Below are 8,099 nucleotides of genomic sequence, written 5' to 3'. Positions count from 1 at the left end.
TAAGCGTATTTAAGAATTCCATCTTCATTTCTTTGTCACAATCTGGTGACACCATTAGATCATCTAAAAATGATTATGACTTGTTATTTGAGAGGTCACTGGTCCATTAAAAACACACCAACAATTGTTACAGTTTAAAATTTCAATAAATTTTACAATTCTACATATGTTAGAAATATGAGTAAATAAGAGAATTTATGACTATCACTAAGAGCCACTCATAGATCGGAAGGATGAACATCTTTAGTTTTAGGTTCACATAAGCAATTCAAATCAATGTGCATAAGCAATTAAATATAAATAATATGAAAAGAGGAATATGACTAATTGACAACATCTTTAGACATTATTTGACTCCATTGATGATCAACTATTTGTTTCTTATTAGCAACATTGTCCTTCCTTTAGAGCTGATTTTCTTGTTTCTTTTCTTAAGCACATTCTTCATTCTCTTTTTGTTTCTTCAAAAGATGTTCAGGATCCAATTGTCCTGCATTATTGACTTCAACCATATCTTCACATGATAAGCTATGAATAAGAATAACTCATAAAGGCACATATACTCAAGAACTGATATGATTGATGATAGTTCTCTCACAATTATAGAGGTGAGAGTCTCTCCAAGTTCATAAGAAAAATTACAAAATGTTCTGTGACATCCCCAAAATCTCGGCCAAAAAAGACCGATTTCATTTATGCTTTTTAAAATAATTTTCAGAGTAAATCCTTTTAATTTTAAAAGAGATGCGGAATTTGTTCCCAAAAACAAAACATGATAAAATAGATATTTATCAAAACATTTCATAAAGAAATATGATTTCATTTCATAATCAAAAGACGGGATGTCATGTTCCGATACAGATCATAAAGCATAAACGATAGCATTACAAGTCATTCAACAAATATATACATATACAGACTTGTAAACAAAACAACTTGATGTTCGCCCATCTTAAGCTCTTGCGCCACTTCCTGTAAAGTAAATCAACTGAGTGGGTTAGGCTTGGGAGCCTGGTGAGCATATAGGGTTTTCAAACCCACAATAATTATATTTAATTACAACAATCCACAATAAACCCGATTACCCATTCCCGTTATCCTCACCTTACGTTCCTAAAAATAACGTCCATTATAAGGAACTTATTTCAGGATTTTTCATCGGGACGGACATTACTGCAGAGGGGCTTCCTCAACAATAAGTATCCTAAAGGCAATCATGTGGGGGATAGAGTACACCGGTGAACACGTCGTTCACAACACCTATAGGTAATGAGCCTGCTAGTGTTCCACAGGACAGTCTAGAATAGTCCGTGGTCGTCATCCATACTCTGCTGAATGACTAGAATAACACCAATAACACCGAGGCCTCTCATCTGTTTATTACACACCAATTATCTACCCATGTTCTACCCAACATATTAGTAGATAAAAATATACGTTTTTATACATAGTTTAAAAACCTGTATAACATGCTTTAAGCAATACATATTCCACATAACAGATGAGGCATACACACATAACACGTATTTCATAGAGAATACATCAGATCTATAAGATAGAAGAGAGTGAATATACACTCACACGTATAACAACCAAGTATATACACATAACACGTATTTTATAGGAAATACTTCATAATATTGCGTTGGAATGAAAATAACTACACACTCACTTGATCAAAAGATGATCGGGCAGCACTACGGCTTGCAGAAGAGGTGTTTCTCCGTAGATCTGGAAGATCTTCACAAAACCGGGCTCCTCGCGGGCAGCGTTTCGGCTCGGGAATAACGCTCTTCGGGATCCTCGGGGCTTCGGATCTTACTTCGGGGCTCGGGAATATTACCGGGGCTTTGGGGTATAAACGGCACGCAAAACGAGGCAAAACTTAGAGAGAAAGAAGAGTTTGAACAAGAGAAAATGGCTGAATTCGAGTTCTATTTATAGGCTGCTGGGTCTGGGATTACGCGGGGCGTACTCAAATTACGCGGGGCGTACTCAGTACGCGGGGCGTACTCAGGTTACGCGGGGCGTACTTTGACGTCACTGCGTGCGTCGACTGGTGGCACTCGAGTATTGGTCAGACAAGTTGCAACCGACTGAGTACGCGGGGCGTACTCAAATTACGCGGGGCGTAATTGACTTGTCAAACTTCTAAATTGCGTAACTTTCGCATACGAGCTCCGTTTTTGACGTTCTTTATATCCACGCGAAGGTCAGACCATACTCTACAACTTTCATTTAGACTTCGTCGGCTAATTTTGACTTTTATTTTTATTATTTATTTTTAGAAGGCCGGGACAGAAAAACTTCGTTATAAATTCATAACTTCTTCGTCTGACGTCCGTCCTCGCCTAACTTTTCATCGTTTTGCTACTAACAACAAGATCTTCGATTCTCATTTAGATTGTTTTGGCTAAAAACCGCTCGATCTCAAATCGAGTATTCGGGCTGCATACTGCCACGTCGAAACTTCAGAAAATCATAACTTCCTCATACGAAGTCAGATTTGGGCGTTCCTTTTATGCATGCTCTCGGTTTAACGAAATCTACGACTTTCGTTTAGATCGCTAAGGCTAAATATCGCTCTATCTTAAATTCATATTTTACGTCACTCAGCGTCGTACCGGTTCTGTCGCGAAACTTCGACAGGTCATAACTTCTTCGTTATAACTCGGATTTTGGCATTCCTTATATCTCCGGAATCCTTGTTTCGACGACTACAACTTTATGCAAAGATGTCGGGCTTATCTCACACTTAAATTTTGACGCTTATTTTATTCTTAATTCATTAAATTATAAAAATTAAGAAAATACACACATAAATCACATAATTCACAAATAATACATTCTTATTATTTCAAGTTGAGTTACAAGGTTAACCTAGATTATTACATTGCTAAAAATGGCAAGCCTAGAAACACGGGCGTTACATGTTCCATAAAGAGCCCTACACCGCAGACAAGCTTAAATACACTCCTAAGGGAATAATCCTCAAATAGGGACCACTAGGACCACAACCCAGCTGGAACAATCCCCACGATTACAGCAGTACAACAAAATTAGTGCTAAGGTCATAACCACCTGAAGGAATAACATAAATAGAAGGATAAAGCAAAAAGGGTAAAACAGACAATTCACCACGCTCCACAGCTGCTTTATTATTTATTGACCTTTCTACCCCTCCTGCCGTAAACTAGAAGTTCTTGAGGCTTATCATCACACTACAATAAGCTTATAAATTTATAGGAAATGTAATTACCCATATTACTTCATTAGACTCATTAAGTTCATTAAATCAATGTGTTTGTTAATATAGTAAAATCAATGACTTAATAGTGAAAGTCTCATTTCCTTGACTTTCTTTGTTAGGAATCTAATTATTCAACAACATATTTAGGTTATGTTACCTTAATAGTGTTGATTTGGTTTTGCATAGATTCATGATACTGAGTTTCTCCAGACTTGTCAGAAATAAGAACTTGAAGCTCTTCATCCAGGGTCTCACTAGGCATATCCCTTAGTTCCGGCTGCAACCCACCAAAATAGAAACATATTATACTTACAAGTATTTAATCATAATAACACTATATGACTTGATACTTGTAAGCAAAGAACTAAAATAATCAGTGCAGATTTAATGTGGAGTTAGTTCAAGTAGTAAGCAAAGATTAACAAATATGACAGAAAAGAATTAAAATATATGTTATGAAAACCAGCCTTAAAATTTTCAACTCTACCCTTCAGTTTCTTCAACGATTCCTTCACCTTTTAAATAAAAAGATTTATGAACAAACCAGCACTTTGAGATTAACTAATAACTCACATCAAAAGGATATTTATTTTTAATTCTATTAATATGAAAAGGTTAGATTTTTGTGTAAACCTTGTGATGTTCTGAGGCAAGTTCAGATCTCATTTGTGTCAGCTTGTCAAATTTAGCTTTGGTAGCATCAACCTTTGTCATTTTATTATTGTATGCATTATCCTAAAAATACAAGAGTACTTGGATTAAATATTAACTTGTATTAAACTAAGGTGTCATCCAAGGATACATACCAGATTTCCACTTTTGACTAGGGTTGTAGCATCATAGTTTCCTTGACATAAGTTTCAAAGTTTTCATTATTATTTCTTCTTTCAACAATGTTCAACTAGGAAATGAATTTATACCTAAAGATTTAGTATCCATATGGTCAATTTTTGTGTTGACCTGTACCATGTTAATTCAACATTAATAGGGGCATTTCCATCACTAGATAGTAAATAAAGTTTTTTCTATAGTGAAAAGTCTATTAATTAATACAAGTCTCCTGGAAGGAGAGCGGACATTGTGTGTATAGATCTATACGGGACTGACAAGCCCGCGTCCCGACTGTTCGCTACAGTTGGCCGAAAGGCCAGGGGTGACAAATGTCACAATTAATTTTGGCGTCAACAGGTCGTCGTGTTAACTACTTGTTGATTTAACATGGTTATAACCACATCACATCCAAACCTAAATTAACAAACTGGTTTTTAAGGTAATTAGTGTTTCAGTGGGTATTTTATACAACATTACTATACACTTTCATTTTCCTCATTTCATTTATATAGTGATACTCTCACATAAAAGGTAATGAAACTACTTTGTAGAAAAGATAGTCATAAACATTGGGAAAACACACATTACATACTATTTCAAGTACAAACATACAAAATGGTCGGGTCTTGGTAGAAGACTACATTACATCATTTTAAGTGAAACAAACATACAAAACAGTTGGGTCTTGGTAGAAGACTACTCTCCATAATAATATCAAAGATAGGATTTTCTAGGAGATTTCAAACGCATACAAACACTTTTCACAAACTTTTACATCAAACATTTACAAACACTTTTCATCAAACCATACAAACTATTATCACTAAAATACTTATGAACTCACCAGTTTAAATGGTGCTCCTCTCTTTCAAAATAACTTGTATTCTCAGGTCACCAGTAGACAGGTACAAATGACAGGTTTTGAGAAGACGGAGCACTTTCAGACTCGTCTTTATTTTGATTACATGTTGTTAGTATTTTACAACTATACTGAACACACTTGTATTAAATTATATTATTAATGCAATGGATGATATTGTTGCTTGTTTACTATGATGCATTGTTATGATATTGTACGTGACGTCCTCCTCCCCAGAACGTTTCCGCCATTCCAGTTTTGGGATGTGACAAAAGATATGTCAAACGAGTCAATAACAATGGAACCTTGTCCACTTGGAACATTCATATCTAGTTACATTTTTCTGCCACACTATTATATTTTTATACCTTGTTATATGGTCCTATTGTGTTAGGGTGAAACCACATAAACATTTTCCTCAATTAAAACTTAGATGGAGACTCAAAGCATGTGTGTAGATGTGATCATACCATATTTACTATATATGTGTATCTGCTTGTGCTTACCGACATACCTTTATATAATGATCAAATCGTGGCCGTTACCTAGAGGGTGAAGGTCATAATCTAAATAACTTTTGAGGGTAAGAAATTAGTATGTAATGGTTATTTTAGGTGAGGGATTGCTAAGTTTTAAAAATTCCAGATTTGACCTTCTCACGACGTAAGTCCTTGGATGTCACAGCGTGAGGAGGCTGGTGCAGCCGCATTTCATTTTGGGCCTCACAAGGTGAGAATGTTTGGTTCACAATGCGAGGTTAGTCCGAGATGAAACCCTAATTTTGGGATTTTTCCATGTATTTAAAGGAAGTAAGGGATAGGGTTAGCCCACCCTCCACCCCCCATTGCCTCTTTGCACCTCTTGTTTGAACCCTAACACTCATATTTGACCTTGACCTCATTTTTGGGTGATTTTTAGCCATGGAGAAGAAAAAGAAGAGCATCTAGCCCATCATTTTTGCATTCAAGTCTTCCCATCAAGCATCCTTTCACGTTTTGTGCCTTTGTGAGTTTCAAGTTCCTGCTTTATGAGTCTACAAGCTTAGATCTAGGTTTTTATGCTTGAATCCTTCTTTACCATGATGAAATAGTGGTTGGAATCCATAAAGTTAGCAACTTTATGGATCTCCAGTGTCTCTTGAGCATTATAAGTTCTAGATCATGATTTTGGTGGAGTTTTATGACTCTTGCATGAAGATTTGGTATTAATCTCCCATTTTGCACTTTTGTAGTGTTTGGGACATGCATTGGATATGCATGTCCAAAAAGCATGATTTTTATGATGTTGTGGAGTGGTTAAGATCATAGGGAAGATTTGGTTACTTGGCAAAAAGGATTAAGAACTTCATTAAGAAATATTGTTTAGGGGCGTCCTCACAGCGTGAGTTCTTGGATATCACGACGTGAGGATGGAAATCCTCGTATGTTTAGGACTTATTGAGTCACGACGTGACCATTAGAGGTCACAACGTGATCATCGAATCATGGACTTGACAAAGTTTGACCTTAAGGGTATTTTGGGATTTTAACTAAGATTGGTCATTTGGTTGGGATAGGTGTTGATTAGAGCTGAGATTCAGAGTTGAGGCCTCATCAACTTTTATCCAGTTCGAGGTGAGTTTTCTTCAATATACTTACGGGTCGAAGTCACCAATGTTGACCCTTTGGATTCGTTATCCAATTATTCATGCTATTGTATTGTAGTGATCTGTTAGATCGATATATTGTTATATAAGATGATGCTATGCTTAGTGATTTGTAGATATGTTTGACTAGTCGTAGACTACTATATGAATATCTATTATATGTGCACATGTTTGGTCGGTGATTGAGGCTTCATTGCTTTGTGCGTAGGCCAACAAGCTGGGGCATACTAACCCGATGGTTGCAGTGGATCGAGGGTATTCCATCTCGAGGATGATTGGACCCATAGTGTATTGGACTATTGGCATTCCAACCCAATGGTTGAGGGGCTTAGGGTATTCCAACCCAATTGTATTTGTTATATGTTTATGTGTTGGTACTTTGAGGGATCTAACTAAGCTTTGGGCTTACAGTTTTGGGTTATGTTTCAGGTACTTCAAATGATCGTGGGAAGGAGAAGGCGTGACTGTACATATCCTTGTGTTTTGACTTATGATTTTGGGAAACTCTGGTATTGAACATGTTTTGAAATCTATGTGTAAACAATTTATGATTTTGGGTTGGTTTTAAAAGTTTAAAATTTTCATTATTTTTATGGATGTTACATAGTAGTAGATAACTTCTATTTAGGAACCTACCATACATGTATCTACGTCGTGGAGCTTCAGTGAGCTTCCCACCATGGTGAATCCGAAGGGTAGTAAGGTTATCAATGTCGATTTTGTTGCCAAAAAAAACATTCAAAGAAGTTAAGTTGTCATCAAGCATACAAAAAGCATACTAAGGCAAATATCATTAAAAGCCATTTTGAACTTACGTAAACTTAACTTCGTAAACATCGTTTTGGCTTGACGTTGCAAGAACACTCCACATTGTTGGAAGACTTCTAGAAACCATGTAGTAATCAAAAGGGTTTTCTTTGAAGATGCTTTGGAAATTTTTTAATCACTAAGCGTGGAAGGAAAAATCAAGACAAAATGTATGCTGGGTGATGTTAACTGACAACTATGGATAATGTATGCTATACTTAAATGTAATTATGACGCCAATTCAATTAGATAAGAGAGATGAAAGTAAAATGACACCTTTTCCCTTACATGTTGTACACGTGATAGGGAGAAAACGACAACGTTCAAACAAAGTTTGCTCAAGGGATGGGCACTATAATAAACAAGAACCACATGGAGCGGCGGTGTAACAAAAAAAGTTGGACCAAAATAGTCTATCATGTTAAACCACATGGACCATTTATGTAATTTGTCTTTATATATAATTTTGTTAGTGGAGGCCTTTAAGGAATTAAATAAAGAAAACTCAGCTACCTCCCAACCACTTGTATTGTAATTGGCTCTTCCAGTTGTATCGTTCGCCATTATATCAAAAAAGTTTTTCCGTTTTGTAAAGATTAGTAAATTTGAATTGATTTTTATTTTAAGATATGGAATTTAGAAATGAATGTTTGGCGTTTAGGATAGAAACAATATTGATCAAACAACATAAAATAATTCGAATTATA

At 35.9% G+C, this 8,099-nt stretch overlaps 1 long non-coding RNA gene across 2 annotated transcripts; it reads right to left on the bottom strand.

Annotated features, from left to right (window-relative positions):
- Positions 1–842: 842 nt before the first annotated feature.
- Positions 843–7,597, bottom strand: LOC145017453 (uncharacterized). Of its 2 annotated transcripts, none has more exons than XR_013666518.1 (3): positions 7,401–7,597; positions 3,408–3,527; positions 843–972 (listed from the first exon to the last, which is right to left on the bottom strand). It is a non-coding gene; the product is annotated as an uncharacterized LOC145017453 (long non-coding RNA). The 2 variants fall into 2 exon arrangements; XR_013666519.1 differs by lacking the exon at positions 843–972 and adding an exon at positions 2,832–3,081.
- Between the last annotated feature and the right edge of the window lie 502 nt (positions 7,598–8,099).

Source organism: Lactuca saligna, chromosome 9 (assembly GCF_052625555.1).
Source record: "Lactuca saligna cultivar CGN05327 chromosome 9, ASM5262555v1, whole genome shotgun sequence".
In the NCBI taxonomy this organism is placed as follows: Eukaryota; Viridiplantae; Streptophyta; class Magnoliopsida; order Asterales; family Asteraceae; genus Lactuca; species Lactuca saligna.
The sequence above is the reverse complement of the archived record's forward strand: the minus strand, read 5'-3'. Positions and strand labels throughout refer to the sequence as shown.